Here is a 17,619-nt window from a genome sequence, read left to right as displayed (position 1 = left end):
ATTACACTCTGACAATATGGGACGTTCTACCCGGCTGTGAAAGGTCAACAAGCCAAAAACTTTCATTGCACGTCATTCTCCCAGCTCAGGGAGGGGTAAGGACTTCCCTGCTGTGAGGTGACCTGAATCCCGCTCAGCGATCGAGATGGGGGCTCGACCAATTCCAAGAGTGCTTATCCTCATGACTACCTTCACTTGATTCACCAGAACTTCAATATACACAGGCACTGCAGATAGTATTTAGTGAATATTCAAGAATGAAGGGTTTGTCACATGAGGAGGGGTTGAGGATTCTGGGGTCTATGCTCGATGGAGTTTTGAAGGATTGCGGGGGGGGGAGGAATCTAATTGAAACTTACAGAATACTGAGAGACGTAGATAGAGTGGACATGGAGAGGATGTTTTCATTTGTGAGAGAGATTAGAACTCGAGGACACAATCTCAGAGTGAAGGGACACTCCTTTAAAACTGAGTGGAGGAGGAATTTCTTCAGCCAGAGGGTGGTGAATCTGTGGAACTCACTGTCACAGAGGGCTGTCGTTGAGTGTCTTTAAGACAGAGATAGATAAGTTCTTGATCAATAAGAGGATCAAGGATTACGGGGAGAAGGCAGGAGAATAGGGATGAGAATCATGTCAGTCATGATTAAATAGCAGCGCAAACTCGATGGGCCGAGTGGCCTAATTTTGCTCCTATATGTTATGGTCTTACGGAATATCAAAAGCCACAGTTTTCAGAAATCCAAAGTCCCTAACTCTCTGGAAATTGAAGAGAAAGAAAGCATTTGCATTTATGGTGTCTTCCATGACCACTGGATGTACCAAAGTGCTTTGCAGCCAATGATGGCATTTTTGGAGTGTCATTGTTTTAAACTGTCTGAGAGAGTGGAGAGTTAATAATCTGTATTAGTGATGTTTGTTGAGGGATAAATATTGGTTGGGATAACATCAGAATTTCATTTGCCTTCAGAGAAGGCTGTGCAATACTTTGAAATGATGGATTGCGTGTTCTTAGATTTTGGGTTCCCCTTCCCATCACCCAAGGAATTGAGAACGATATTGGCTGCCCCGCAGATATTTAACATTCCGACAAGCACTAGTTGGCTGGAGGTGAAACCTCCACCTCTCACCTGGGAAGGAAGTCCCACTTCACAGAGCTACCGGCCAGTTCTGTGGTCCCATCAGTGCCAGGAACTGCAGTGATACTGTGCTATGTTGATATATGTTATATTTAAAGTGGGGTTGTTTTAAGAGGCTCGTAAGAGTCAATTTTTCTGGTAAATATGCACCAGACTCTAGGAATTTAGGCTAATAATTGATGTTAACTAGGAATGTATTACTTTGCAGAGTTAATGGAACTTTTGTTTATTTAGGTTCTCCTGGGAGTTTAGATTAGCCATGCAGAATCTCATGGTTAATAACAGGAGCTAAGCTTACTTAAGAAATACTGATTTCAATTTCATTATGAAAAATGAAGTGAGCGCCAAGTTCTCCATTCTTGCTGGCAGCGGTGCTGTGGGGGGATGATGGAACAGCTGGAAAAGACTAGCCAACATCTCCAACAGCATTGCACCCCTTCAGTACTACGCTGGAGTGATTTGAAGCTTTTTTTAAATTCATTTGTGGGACATGGGCATCACTGACTGAGCCCGCATTTATTGCCCATCCCGAGTTACCCTTGAACTGAGTGGCTTGCTAGGCCATTTCAAAGGACAGTTGAGAGTCGACCACATTGCTGTGGCTCTGGGGTCACATATCGGCTATACCAAGTAATGACAGCAGATTTCCTTCTGTAAAGGACATCAGTGAACCAGATGGAGTTTTTTAAAATGACAATCGCCAATGGTGTCATGGTCATCAGTAGATTCTTATTTCCAGATATTTTTTATTGAATTCAAAATTCCACCATCTGCCGTGGTGGGATTTGAACCCGGGTCCCCAGAACATTAGCTGAGTTTCTGGATTAATAGTCTAGCAATAATACTACTAGGTCATTACCTCCCCGTGAAGTCTCCAGAATGAATCCACAACCTTCTGGCTCAAGAGATTGGCGAGCCACCAAGATGAGCCAAGGGCCAATGCCTTGAAGCTTGATCTTATTCAGAATGGCAGGGAGAAAGGCACAGCTGGAAACATCTGGCGAAGACCCAAACCCGGAGAGTTCGGCAAACACCAGCTTGGGCAGAAGTGAAACAAAAGCACAATCTACTTGTAAACAGAATCGAACAGTTGTTGGTAATCAGGCAGCAACAATGGCAATAATTCATGAGCCATCATCGCAACCGTGCAGTGAGTAAATCATACTGAGCAAATAAATGGGGAAGGAACCAGGAAGCTGGCCCATTACTGCTGCTGAAATAGCTTTCAGAGAACGATTTCTGCCTGTTTCCATTTTGCCGTTGGTTTAATATCTACTCCTGTTTCTTGCTAAAGTTGATTTTATTTTTACCTTTTACAGAATATCATAGAAATATAAAGTAGATTGTCAGAGGAAGATTTTGTTTTAATAACTGAGTCATTGTCACTTGCAGGTCATTTCAAATTAATTTATAAATAAGCAATTGCTTCGAATAAAGAAACGCATCCCAAATGCAGGGATTTTGGAAATGGGCGTGTTATAATGATGGGATTCAGCTGTGTGGGAAAGTGGACAGTATTAGAAATTAGAAATGCACTTCTATTTATAACCCTCTGGCTTCCTGCGCTGCAGTTTTGGGGTTCTAATGATTTGAAAAACACTATTGTTAACTCTGCTGACTCACAGACAGATAGAATCAAAGCATCAGCCTTTTGGACAATGTCACCAAGCCATCTTCTAATGATATCCCCTCGATCTCTTTTATCCTGAAATAAGTTTCTCATTTAGTGAAAAATGGGCAATTACAGTCAACAATTGGTGAACAAGTCACATGTATCGTGTTCAGCCGCACATTACTGCTGTTTACTAGACTGATATCAGTTCAAAAAAATAAGCTAGTTCCTTTTGCTCAGAGAAGCAAACTGATACATGATAATATGTGAGACTACGTCTTGAATTGAATTGAATTGATTTATTATTAAGACATGTATTGGGATACAGTGAAAAGTATTGCTTTTTGCTCGCTATATGGGCAAAGCATTTCATTCATAGAGTACATAGGGGAGGAGGAAAGGAGAGGCTGCAAAATGTAGTATTACAGTCACAGCTAGAGTGTAAAGAAATAGAACAAAGAAAATTACAGCACAGGAACAGGCCCTTCGGCCCTCCAAGCCTGCACCAACCATCTTGTCCAACTTAATTAAAACCCCCTACCTTTCCGGGGACCGTATCCATCCATTCCTATCCTATTCGTGTATTTGTCCAGTCGCCCCTTAAAAGTCACTATCGTATCCGCTTCCACTACCTCCCCGGCAGCGAGTTCCGGGCACCCACCACCCTCTGTGTAAAAAACCTGCCTCATACATCTCCTTTAAACCTTACCCCTCGCAAATTAAACCCATGCCCACTAGTAATTGACTCTTCCACTCTGGGAAAAAACTTGACTTCTTACAAGGTAGATCCATTCAAAAGTCTGTTGGCAGCAGGGAAGAAGCTATTCTTGAGTCGGTAGGTATGTGACCTCAGACTTTTGTATCTATCTATCTCTCGATTGAATAAGACCTGGAGTATTGTGTGCAGTTTTGATGTCCGTATCGAAGGAAGGATGTTCTTGCGATAGAGGGAGTGCAGTGAATGTTTACCAGACTGATTCCTGGGATTGATGTATAAGGTCAGATTGAGTCAGTTTGGATTGTGTTCACTGGAGTTCAGAATGAGAGAAGATCACATAGAAACTTATAAAATCCTAACAAGAATAGACATGGTAGATGCAGGAAGGATGTTCCCGATGGTGGGGGTGTCCAGAACTAGTGGTCACAGGCTAAGAATGTGGGATCAACCTTTCAGGAATGAGATGAGGAGAAATTTCTTTACCCAGAGAGTGGTCAGCCTGTGGAATTTGCCACCACGGAAAGTAATTGACGCCAAATCTTGTATGTTTTCAGCGGGGAGTTGGAGATGGCCCTTGGATTGAAAGGTATCATGAGGTATGGGGGAAGGGGGGATCTGGATATTGAGTTCGCTGATCGTCCATGATGAAGATGAATGGTGGAGCAGGCTCGAAGGGCCAAGTGGCCTACTCCTGATTCTAATTTCTATATTTCTCTGGAGAAAGATCAAAAAATTTGCATATTTATAATGGTTTCATGACCTCACAGTGTAATAGTGTGTTCCAAGTGTTTGTGAGACATTGTAACGCAAGAAGCGCAGTGCCAATTTCCACACTGCATCTTGACTGGATAATCATTATTTGAGGTATTGATTGAGAGTGGTGAAGGACTGAACTGGAGTATCGTCTTTACAAGGTTATAAGGTTCTTTTTACAGAGACACAGATAACAAACATTCATTTCCAAATCTAGCAACAAGTCTCCATCTCTTTCTATATATTGGGGCGCACGGGAATCCCCAGTTAATATCCTTCCCCCAGAACACAATTCAACACCCAATTAATTTACAATTCAAAAATGGCTAAATACTGCCCTTCAAATTTTCCAAACGGGATTTTTACATTCAGCAGAGAGGACAGACACGGCCTGAGTCACACATCAACAGAAAGATCTTATTGAATGGCGGGGCAGGCTCGAGGGGCTAGATGGCCTACTCCTGCTCCTATTTCTTATGTTCTTATGAAAGCAAAATACTGCAAATGCTGGATTCTGAAATACAAACAAGTTTCAAAATACTCAGCAGATCTGGTAGAGTCTGTGGAGAGTGTAACAGAGACTATAATTCTACATGCCCTGGGAATGGATTGGCAGGTGAGGGTGATCTAGAATCCAGTGAGATGGCGGGACACATTATGCTTGTTGTTAACCAATTGAACATAAGAACATAAGAAATAGGAGCAGGAGTAGGCCATCTAGCCCTTCGAGCCTGCCCCGCCATTCAATAAGATCATGGCTGATCTGTCGTGGCTCAGTTCCACATTCCCGCCCTCTCCCCATAACCCTTAATCCCCTCTCTTATCAAAAACCCATCAACCCGCGTCTTAACATTTAGCGAGGCAGCCTCCACCACTTCAACGGGCAGAGAATTCCAGAGATTCACCACCCTTTGAGTGAAGAAGTTCCTCCTCAACTCTGTTCTAAACCGCCCCCCCTTTATCTTGAGGCTGTGCCCCCTAGTCCTACTATCCTTTCTGTGTGGGAAGAGTCTCTCCACCTCTATCCTATCCATCCCATTCATCATCTTATACGTCTCAATGAGATCTCCCCTCATTCTTCTAAACTCTAACAAGTACAAGCCTAGTTTATTCAGCCTCTCCTCATAGCTCAACCCCCTCAACTCCGGTATCAGCCTAGTAAACCTCCTCTGCACTCCCTCCAAGGCCAAAATATCCTTGCATAAGTACGGTGCCCAAAACTGCACACAGTACTCCAGCTGCGGCCTCACCAATGCCCTATACAGCCGCAGCAAGACCTCCCTACTTTTATATTCAATCCCCCTCGCTATGAAGGCCAGCATCCCATTCGCCTTCCTGACCACCTGCTGCACCTGCAAGCTGGGTTTTTGCGACTCATGCACAAGGACCTCAAGGTCCCTCTGCACTGTCGCTTGCTGCAGTTTTTCACCACGTAAGTAATAATCCTTCCTACCATTATTCCTACCAAAGTGGACCACCTCACACTTGCCAACATTAAATTCCATTTGTCATTTCCTGGCCCATTCGCCCAGCCTATCTAGATCCTTCTGTAGACTCTCCACACCCTCCGCACAATTTGCTTTTCCACCAATCTTGGTGTCATCAGCAAATTTCGACACCCTACACTCGGTTCCCTCCTCCAGATCATCTATATAAATGGTAAATAGCTGAGGCCCCAGCACCGACCCCTGGGGCACTCCACTAGTCACCATCCGCCAATCCGAATAGCACCCATTGACCCCCACTCTCTGCCTCCTATTTGACAACCAATCCTCTATCCACGCTAACACCCTATCCCCAACTCCATGTCCCCTGACCTTCTGCAATAACCTCTTGTGAGGTACCTTGTCAAACGCCTTCTGAAAATCCAGAAAGACCACATCCACCGGCTCTCCTCTATCCACCGCCCTAGACACATCCTCATAGAACTCCAGTAAATTTGTCAGACACGACTTCCCTTTAACGAAACCGTGCTGCGTCTGCTCTATCAAGAAATTCCCCTCAAGGTGCCTCGCTATTTCCTCCTTGATGACGGATTCTAACGTTTTACCTACAACAGACGTTAAACCAACCGGCCTACAATTCCCTGCCTTTTGCCTGGCACCCTTCTTAAACAACGGCGTAACATTAGCCGCTTTCCAATCTTCCGGCACTTGAGGGCTGGTTCCTGATGTCTTGTAGCAAGGACACCAGGTAAAACCTGGCAGCAAGTCAGGACGGCTGTCTCTGCTGATCAGAACCCTCAGCCTCTGGCAGCCTCGCTACTCCACCCCTGCCACCTTCACCACACCTGGCCAGCGCCAGCCTGACCAATCCCGGTGAGCCCACCCCACTCACCAGCTTCTTCTGCGGTTCTGCCTTCTGGGTCCGGGAACTGCTGCAGTGGTCACCACTCCCTCTGGTGTGGTACAGGGTAATCCAGAGGCCCAGGCCCCGAATTGCACCATGACAACTAGTGGAACTTATATTTCAATTAATGTTCACTGCTGTAAAAACCCTTCTGCTTAACTAATGTCCTTTCGGGAAGGAAATCTGCCATCCTTACCTGGTCTGGCCTATGTGTGACTCCAGAACCACAGCAATGTGGTTGACTCTCAACTGCCCTCTGAAATGACTGCACAAGAACTCAGTCCAAGGTTAATTAAGGATAGGTAACAATGTTGACCTTGCCAGCGACACCACATCCCTTGGAAAGAATGAATTAAGATACACCATATTGGTACCACCAGGTACAGAACACTTTCTTCAAATGACATTGATAAAGAGAGACAAAAAGGTAGAGTCATAGAGGTTCACAGCAGGGCGTTGGCCCAACTTGTCTATGTCGTCCCCTTTTATAATCCCTAAGCCAGACCCAGTTGCCCGCGATTGGCCCACATCCCTCTGGATCTGGGAGAGTATTGAATCTTTCCAACTTAATAGGAACTGGAATTCTCACTTAATCTTTTCTTAACTCAAGTAAATAAATATAAAAAAGTTTCAGTCCTTATTTAAAGACATCAAACAGAAAGTTGATGAACTGGAACAGGGGTCATGATTGCTGAGCTGTGTGAAAATCTGGAGGCTTTTTCTTTCAGTTTGAAGAGCTTCTTGGCTCTTTTATGAGTTCAAAGGGAAGATAACTCACTGAGCTGTCCGACTTAAGTGGAATTGTGAATGTAGCCTTTCGGGATATCCCTCTGGGACAGATAAAATATGCTACATATCAAGGGTCAGACATAAGAAACCATTGATTTTGAACTGTGATATGTCTTGAAACACAGTCTTCTGTCTGGAGAGTGGCATCAATACATATTTTCACGTTTTAAAAGGACACCCTGTTTAATCCTCTTACCTCTGTTGAATTGTGGATCTCTCCCGTGCTATCCCGTGACAGAATGGGATGGGCTAACCTTATTGTGTCTCCATTAGATCTCCCATGCACAACTTCTTGTTATAGTGGTAGCAGTGTCATCTCTGAGTTGGATAGATTTGAATTCAACTTGGACCCTAGGGAATTTAACGTAAAATCTATGCCGACACTCCAGAGTGTGCTCAGGGAGTGCAACACTGTTGGACATGACAGCCTTTGGATATAATGTTGGCCTTTGACCTCATCTGCCCAATCAGGTGGGCAGAAAAGGTCCCATGGCCACGATCGGAAGTTGGGCTTATTCATTGGTTCTCTGGCTAATAATTAGCCCTGAATAAGAAGCTAAAAGAACCCAGATTATCTGGTAACTAGCACATCGTTGTTTATTGGAACTTAATGCAATCAAATTGACTGTCACAGTTTCAACATTACTACGGAGATTACGGGCAGGGTTTTCCCAACCCACACCCCACAGGAAGCATATCGGATGGGAACAAACCATGCAAAGGTCCATTGGCCTTGAGTGGGATTTTCCAACATTGGGGTGAATGCGATTGAAAAAAAAACCCACTCTGTACGTCAAAACGTACATTAAAAATGGCTGGAATGTGAGTCTATGGTTACAAAAGACACTACATTAGATTCTTTTTCCTTTATGTAATCCTGTCAAATGGAAGAGTTGTGTGGCCTGGGTGAAAATCTTCAAAGGGAAAAAATTTATTTTGTTTTATTTTGCCACTTCTCTCTCTCAATTCTCCCTTGATTACATCGATCTCGCTGAGATAGAATTCTATGGATGCTGCTTCCCTCCAGTAACTCATGCTGTGAGGAACAACAACCTGAAGATTTATCTGCTGACGTGATGAATGCAAACAGATCACGTCTTGCAAAGTCAGGCTAGGCAATGACACTGAATGGCAATCTGCTTCTCCAAGGGGATCCAAGATGGCTTTTTTTGAAGCATGTAAAAATCTTAGAGTGCTTGACAGAGCGGAGGCCGAGGATGGTTTCCCTGAACTAAGGGATCATCGACTCAAGATGAGGGATGCATCATTTAGGATTGAAAAGAAGAAAACTTTGTTTGTTCTAAGGCTGAAGAATTTTCTCACCCAAAAAAATTGACTCAGTTGGTGAGTAGATTTAAGGCTAAGATTGACAGACGTTTGGACAATAAGGGAACTAAATGGATCAGGTGGAAAAAGGGAGTTGGGTGAAATTTTGTCGATCATTTTGTTATATGGTGGGGCAGGATAAGGAGCTGTGAAGCTTACTGCTGCATATGTTTCTAAAGTTCTTTCAAGATGAATACTTGTCAATGAAGTTAGGGGGCTTTTAAAATCAATATAAGTTTATGAGAGTGTTTATGAAAGTTACACTTTCCCACTCTGAGTCCGAAGTATTCCTCCAGGCCACGTGACCCTTACTCTGCTATGTTATCCTGAAAGGGATAATCACCACAGAGACAAAGTTCTTAACCACTGCTGATTGCAACAAAACAAAGAATGCAATACAGATTTTCTACCACTTGGTGTGGCTAATGGCTTTAGAAAAACAATAGAATTGAATCCTTACAATAGGAGGCGGTTTCTGGCAGTAAAGATTACAGCTAAGAATTTTATCCCATTCATCAAGACACTGCAAACACAATATACCTCTCCAACATATTGGGCCAGATTTTAAGGTAGGAATAACAGAGGCTCACTGTTATTCAGGAATAAATCAGAGGACAACTTCAGCTATCTGGACATGTTTTAATTAAACATGCAAATCGGGATGTTGCCATTAGAATTACCTTTCTGCTGCACAGGTTTTGCGATATCAATATCTCAGTGGGGGACCCAACTGTCAAAAACATAAATGGGATGAAGCAGATGCTACTAACTACCCATTAAATACATCAGGGCAAGTCAGGGCTTATCTATTCAAGTGTAAGTCAATTTGAATAATGCCGTGATAAATTTCACTTAGTGCAAAACAAACTCTCGAATTGAACATTAATTTTATAAGTGTGGAGGTTCATTCCTTCAGAGTTGTGGAGATCTATTTCTTTTCTTTTTGCTCTCTGACTCTCCAATCTCTCTCTCCCTCTCTTAATCCTATCTTCCTTTCCTCTCTATATGTGAATCTCTTATACACGATTTAGGATCTGCTTCTTCCTTCAGTACCTGCACGGCGCGTGAATGTTTCTTTAAATCCGATTGGTGCAAGGAGATCTACATTTGCTTTCCCTGATCATACCAGATCTCAGATCTGCTCGAGAGAGAGGCATGCTATCTCTGAATCCTGATGATCAGAGGGTGACAATAAAATGTTAGCAGGTAACTGTAGCTGTGTGATTAGTGAGTGCCGTCCAAACACTGCTAACCCACCAAATCCAGGTCAATGAATCTTCATAAGACCATAAGATCACATGACCTAGGAGCAGAATTAGGCCACTCAGCCAATCAAGTCTGCTCTGCCATTCAATTATGGCTGGTATGTTTCTCATCCCCATTCTCCTGCCTTTTCCCCATAACCCTTTCCTCTCTATATGAGAATGTGAATATGTGAACATGGGTGGCACTGTAGCACAGCGGTTAGCACTGCTGCTTCACAGCTTCAGGAACCTGGGTTCGATTCCCGGCTCGGGTCACTGTCTGTGTGGAGTTTGCACATTCTCCTCGTGTCTGTGTAGGTTTCCTCTGGGTGCTCCGGTTTCCTCCCACAGTCCAAAGACGTGCAGGTTAGGTTGATTGGCCATACTAAAATTGCCTCTTAGTGTCCAGGGATGTGGAGGTTAGAGGGATTAGCGGGTAAATAGGGATATGGGGATAGGGCCTGGGTGGGATTGTGGTCGGTGCAGACTCGATGGGCCTGTTTCTGCACTGTAGGGTTCTATGTTCTATGTTCTAACCCCTGATCCCCTTATTAATCAAGAACCTTTCTATCTCTGTCTGGTCAGCTGGGCACAAAGTGGCAAATGGAATTCAACCCAGAGAAGTGTGAAATGATATATCTGGGGAAGTCAGGCAGAGCAAATGATTACACAATAAATAGGAGAGTACTCAGTGGTGTAGAGGAAGTGAGAGAGCTTGGAATGAATGTCCACAGAAGGGAGCAGAGCAGATTCATAAGGTGGTTAAAACGGCATACAGAATTATTTATTACATTAGGACATGTAGAGACATATAAGATAATGAAGGGGCTAGACAGGGTAGAAGCAGAGAGATTATTTCCAATTAGAATGGAAACAGAACTAGAGGGCACAGCCTCAAAATAAGGGGGAGTCAATTTAGAACAGAGTTGAGGAGGAACTTCTTCTCCCAGAGGGTAGTGAATCTTTGGAATTCTCTGCCCATTGAAGCAGTGGAGGCTACCTCGTTAAATGTGCTTAAGTCACAGATAGATAGATTTTTGACTAATAAGGGAATTAAGGGTTATGGGGAGCAGGCGGGTAAGTGGAACTGAACCACTATCGGATCAGCCATGATCTTATTGAATGGCGGGGCAGGCTCGAGGGGCTAGATGGCCTACTCCTGCTCCTATTCCTTATGTTCTTATGTTTAGCCAAGCACAGAGCAGGGAGATTAGGCTGGAACTACAATAGTTAGGCCAGGACTTCAGTGTTGTGCACAGTTCTGATCACCTCATTATAGAAAGGATGTAATTGTGCATTAGAGAGGGTGCAGAGGAGGTTGGTGAGGATGTTGCCAGAACTGGAGAATTGTGATGAGGAAAGATTGGATAGGCTGGGATCGTTCCCCTGGGAACAGGAAAGGCTGAGGGGAGATTTGATTGAGATGTACAGAATTGTGCGAGGGCCTGGATAGATTGGAAGGGAAATGTCTACTTACTTTCAGAGAGATCACTAACTCGGGGGTGACTATATTTAAATCCAGTAACTAGGTGCTTGTTTTATTGGCCAGTGAACCAAATAACCAATACCTTAGTCCAACAGTCTGTGTAGTATTGCAGGAATGTTGTATTGCTAAAAGTGCCTGCTATTCAGGTGAGGTGTTAGACTGATTGGAACTTATGCTGGGCATAAAGAACCTTTACGTCCAGCACAGACATGATGGACTAATAAATAACCTCCTGATCTCCCTTAACTTTCTCATGGTTTCCATGTTGAATGGGCGAGCGTACATCTTTAACAAGAGTTTCCACTTTGCGTGACTTTGGTATCCATTCAAATTAAATTGCAAATGTGAAGTCTCCCATGAATGAGCACAATCGAACAGTGTTTTAGAATTTAAAATAACATTACTTTACATACTATTCCTTGATATATATTTGAGTGGGAACTCGCTGCAGTTTAATTAATGCAGCTGGAAATGTGTTTATCACAAAAAGTCAGTATTTTTATCAGCATGTCTTGTCCACTGACTGTCAGTATGCTTGACACAGATAACAGCAAAAGACTTCAAATAACTCTACAATACAGACTACTCATTGCATTGTTATAGCCATCAGTCCCTCAGTAAATTAAATAAATAGTATGTAATAGTTTTGCATTTTTGCATCTAAAAAAAAAGCCTTTAATCCTGTAAGAACCTCTTGAAAAGCTGAAATGGGTGCAGTAGTTGAAAACTCACCATGGTGATGAGTTCAATCTTGAGACATACCGGGTTTTGGGGGTTGGGTTGGCAGCTAATGGGACGTTTAAACCAGCAAAACAATGGTCGGAATCAATCAGAGTAAAATTCTGTGGCTGCTGGAACCTGAAATAAGAACAGAAGATGTTGGAAATGCTCAGCAGGTCTGACAGCACCTGTGAATCCTGCAGACAGCGGCTTGATGTTCAGTGGTGGAATCATGGTCCAGGGGAAGGTATGGGGGGAAAGGGTCCGAGAGTTGGCACTCAGCCCCTGACAGGTAGTGGGCAGCATGCCAGACAACCACAGCGTCACCCTCCATGACGGGTTCGATGACAATGTCAGGGTTGAACCTGAGAGAGAGAACGGAGAGCAGCAAGATCAGAAGGAGACAGAGCGGGTTAGAGTGGGTGAGAGAAGGCAGAGAAATCGAGGCGGCCGATGTCACAATCTCTTTGTGGATGCTCTTAGCACCATTCTCAGCTTTTATCATCACCATTGACATTCTCTTTATCTTTTTGTCTATGCCATTACTGTCAGTTACAGCCCTGCCCACTGACCCCTCCCCCACACAGTATAAATGCCCAATTTTCCTTATCTTCAGCTCTGATGAAGGGGTCAGACGTTTCCTGGCTGGAAACGTTGGCTCTATTTTCTCTCCACAGGTGCTGTCAAACTGTGACAGAATCTGGATTTACACTGGGTGGAATTTGAACCTGAAATTCCATGATCTTTTGCATGAGTTTGGTCGATTTTGAGCTAATTGGAATGGATTTAGTAGAAAGGCCCCCACATTTAAACACCCCAGGCCTGCAATGTGTATTGTCGAGTATTTCAAAATGTTCCTCATTGAGAACGGTTTCATTTTTTCTTCATTGATGTATGGAATGTGGGCGTCATTGGCTAGGCCTGCATTTATTGCTGACTTTGGAAGTCAGATTTGTTAAAAGTCAAAGTTTAATTATTAGTGAGAAGTAAGGCTTACATTAACACTGCAGTGAAGTTACTATGAAATTCCCTAGTTGCCACAGTCCGGCGCCGGTTTGGGCCAATGCACCTAACCAGCACGTCTTTCAGAATGCGGAGGAAACTGGAGCACCCGGAGGAAACGCACGCAGACAACATGCAAACTCCACACAGACAGTGACCCAAGCTGGGAATTGAACCTGGGTCCCTGATTCTGTGAAGCAGCAGTGCTAACCGCTGTGCTACTGTGCCCCCACCCCCTCCCACCCCCTCCACACCTCCCGATGGCTCTGATGGATGGGATTTTCCGGCCACGCTCGCCACAAAACCTGAAAAATCCTACCTGAGGTCAATAGACCTCACAACAATAGTGTCAACAACACACAACACTCACTGTCTGCGTGGGTTTCCTCCGGGTGCTCCGGTTTCCTCCCACATTCTGAAAGACGTGCTAGTTAGGCACAATGGCCCAAACAGGCGCCGGAGTGTGGCAACTAGGGAATTTCATAGTAACTTCATTGCAGTGTTAATGTAAGCCTTACTTCTCATGGTCCGGCCCACCTGCCCGCTATGATTCCCTGGCAAGTGGGTTGGGAAAATTCCGTCCATAAAGTCTAGGCTAATGATGAAGTGAGGCTGGTCTTCAATATTCCAAATTATCACTCAATCACCACAGATTTTGGAGTTACATCAGTCAAATGGGGTTGGAATTTCCTTCAGTAAGGAATCCTGGTGTCCTGTATTTGGACTCTTCAATTCATTGAATCTGCCGCAGTGAGTGATATTGTGTGTGTTAATTTATTGAAATGTGGTTGACTATCAGCTGCCCGAGGGCAGCTATAGGTGGGCAATAAATGTTGGCCAGACAGTGACGCCCATGTCCCACGAATGGTTTGAGCTTTTCTGTGAATCTGAATAGTGATGTGACCACTTAGTGAAGTGAGAATTCACACACGAAAAGTTGGAAACAGTAATGTTTCCTCTTGTGTTAGTTGCCTCCCAAACTTTGAGATCACACATTGTATTTTCAAAATAAGTTGAAGCCAACGGTAAGATTTAGTGGTTTGTTTAGTCGCGTAAGGAAAGTGAATACCCAGCAAAAGATGATAAGTTGAAGGTGCTCCATCATTCGCCTGTAGCGTTTTGTCAGCGCGAGTCCCTAATGAAAAAAATCAATTTTGACTCAATGCTGTCAATCAGATATTTCTTATCTATAATATTTTCCATTATTGTTCTCCCTTTACCAATCCAAACAATATTCTTGAAGAGGAAACTGGAAAATAAAAGTTATTGCTGTGCATAACTCTTCGAAACATAGCAAATGGGAAATGGCCATTCAGCCCCTCCAGCCTGTCCCAACTTTTGATCAGATCACCATTGATCTATATCAGGAAAGGATGCACCGAGGCATGGTACATCGGTGACACCATGCAGACGCTACAACAATGGATGAATGGATACCATCATCAGGCAGGAGTGTTGCCTTCCTGTCGGGGAACACTTCAGCAGTCACGAGCATACAGCCTCTGACCTTTGGATAAGCGTTCTCCAAGGCGGCCTTCAAGACACATGACAGCACAGAATCGCCGGACAGAAACTGATAGCCAAGTTCCTCACACATGAGGACGGCCTCAACCAGGTTCTTGGGTTCATGCCACACTATCTCTAACCCCCATGACTTGCTTGGGCTTGCAAAATCTCACTAACTGTTCTGGTTTGAGACAATTCACACCTTTTTAACGTGTACTTAACCCTTTCTCCACTCACATTGTCTGCACCTGTAAAGACTTGATTACCTGTTAAGTCTCACATTCCAACCATTATCTTGTAATTGGGTTTGTGTTTATATAGGCCCTGTTTGTGAAACAAATCCTGCACTCACCTGATGAAGGAGCAGCACTCCAAAAGCTCATGCTACCAAATCAACCTGTTGGACTTTAACTTGGTGTTGTCACTTCTTACTGCGTCCATCCCAGTCCAAAACCGGCAACTTCACATCAGGTCCGTTTCCTAACTGTCTCAATCTTCTACAAACATTTATCAATCATAGTTTTAATGATTTCAGTTGACCCCCAACCCACAGCTTTTTTGGGAAGGAGAAGTGGGGTGGGCGATTGGTGGTGGTGAGATGATTGGTGTTCCAGGTTTGAAATTCAATTTGACAGATCTCGTCATTAAGATAATGTATAAGCACCAAGAGTCTATTTGGACCTTTGGATCAGCAATGGTTAGGCCATTTCAGAGGGTATTATAAGAGTCAACTTCATTGCTGTGGCTCTGGGGCCACACGTGGGCCTGTCCAGGTAAAGACAGCAGATTTCCTTCCCTAAAGGACATGAGTGAAACACATGAGTTTTTAATGAGAATCAGCAATGGTTTCATGGTCATCAGTAGATTCTTAATTCCAGATTTTTATTGATTTCAAATTTCACCATCTGCTATGGTGGGACTTGAACCTGGGTCCCCAGTGTATTTCCCAGGGTCTCTGGATTACTGGCCCAGTGACAATGCCACTGTGCCACCACCTCTCCTCCATTCAATAAGATCATCTTTAAATCAAAACTGAAAAGTAGGTTATCAAATTGTTTGTATGCAAATTGGCCGCTGCATTTTTTTTTATTCAATTGTGGGACATGGCATTGCTGGTTGGCCAGCATTTATTACCCATCCCTAATTGTCCGAGGGCATTTGAGAGTCAACCATGTTGCTGTGACTCTGGAGTCACATGAAGGCCAGACCAAGCAAGGACAGTCGATTTCCTTCCCTAAAGGACATTAGTGAACCAGAAGGGTTTTTCGGACCATGGTTTCATGGTCATCAGTAGATTCTAAATTCCAGACTTCAATTGAATTCAAATTTCACCTTCTGCTGTGGTGGGATTCAAACCCAGGCCCCCAGTGTATTACTCGAGATCTCTGGATTACTAGTCCAGCGACAATACCACTGCGCCATCACCTACATCACTTTAAATGTTTCCTACATTACAGCAGAGACTACACTTCAAAAATACTTCATTAGCTATAAAGTCCCTTGGGATGTTCTGAGGTCATGAAAGGTGCTATATAAACGTAAGTCATTTTGGCCTCAAGAGGAGGCATATTTGTTTGGAACGATCTTTGTTCTTGCATTTTAACCAAAGAATGACTTCTTTTTTGGAGGCTTCCAGTGTAGCACTGAGTGGCTGAAGGCAAACACATTACCACTACCACTTAAAGTACTTACATCTGCAAATCTAGTGATGGATTAGTTGCACTTACAGCTGTGCATATAAAACAGTGAATTCAGTCTTTGACTCTTCTGGTGCACCCATTAGAAAGCCTGGAGATGAATCAGTGCTGAACGTTTAAATCAATGTTTTCTTTAAGAAATTAGTAACATAAGGACAAGGAGCAGGAGTGGGCAATTCAGCCTCTCGAGCCTGCTCCACCATTTAATAGATTGCCCCACACAAAGAAACATCCTGTCTACGTTGACTTTATCAATACCTTTTATCATCTCATACCCCTCAATTAGATTTCTGTATTCAGCTTAATGTGGGTAGGTTGGGGTTCATTGGAAAGGCTGGTGAGGGGTGGGGGGGGATTGGGGTAAGGGAGGGGAGGGGCTGTCAGCCTGTAACGCCCACTTCCAGGTACTGAGACCATTGATTGGGGGCTAAATGCCTGAGAAAGAGAGAAACCCCCAGGGGATTGTGGCCAACCCAGCATAGCTTACTGGGTGGTACAAGTGGCACAGGAAATTCCCGTTTCCTCAGGGGAATTCCTGAGGCACCGATAATCTCAGGTATCTCAAGAGGAAGTTCGATAATGAGCCTGTTTAGCCGATAGGCAGAATCTCTGCCTCAGCCCATTCCTGCTGCTTGCTAAATGGGGGCCAGTTTTCCTAAAGGTAAGAATGGGCAACATGACTTTTTGGAAAAGCAGCCAGCATAATTGAGGACCTCATGCACCCCGGACATTCTCCCTTCCATCTCCTTCTATCGGGAAAAAGATACATAAGTCTGAGGTCACCGACCGACTCAAGAACAGCTTCCTGCTGCTGTCAGACTTTTGAATGGTCCTATCACGTATTAAGTTGATCTTTCTCTACACTCTAACTATATTCTTCACTCTCTCCTTTCCTTTTCCCCTATGTACTCTATGAGCGGTATGCTTTGTCTGTCTTGTGCAAAAGAAACAATACTTTTCACGGTATCCCAATACATGTGTCAATACTTAATCAAATCAAATTTGTGATTTTGTGGACCTGCCCACCACTGAGTACTTTCAGGGGTGGAGATATTTGGGGAAATGGGAGAAGGGATGGGCGGGGGGGAGTTTTTGGGGAGCATGAGGGTGTTGCTGGGGGTCATGATGTGAACTAAGTGTGGTGATTTCAATCCAGCTTCTGAACTACAGTGATCCACACTGTAGAGGCTACCTTTAATTCTTTATTAATTGGAAATCTCACATAGGGAGGATGCAGGATGGGTGGCAGGAGGAATGATGAATAAAGCCATCATGGTCT

The sequence above is a fragment of the Carcharhinus amblyrhynchos genome, chromosome 13, assembly GCF_965287045.1.
Source record: "Carcharhinus amblyrhynchos chromosome 13, sCarAmb.v2.hapA, whole genome shotgun sequence".
NCBI classification, from domain to species: Eukaryota; Metazoa; Chordata; class Chondrichthyes; order Carcharhiniformes; family Carcharhinidae; genus Carcharhinus; species Carcharhinus amblyrhynchos.
Note: the sequence above shows the minus strand (reverse complement) of the source record.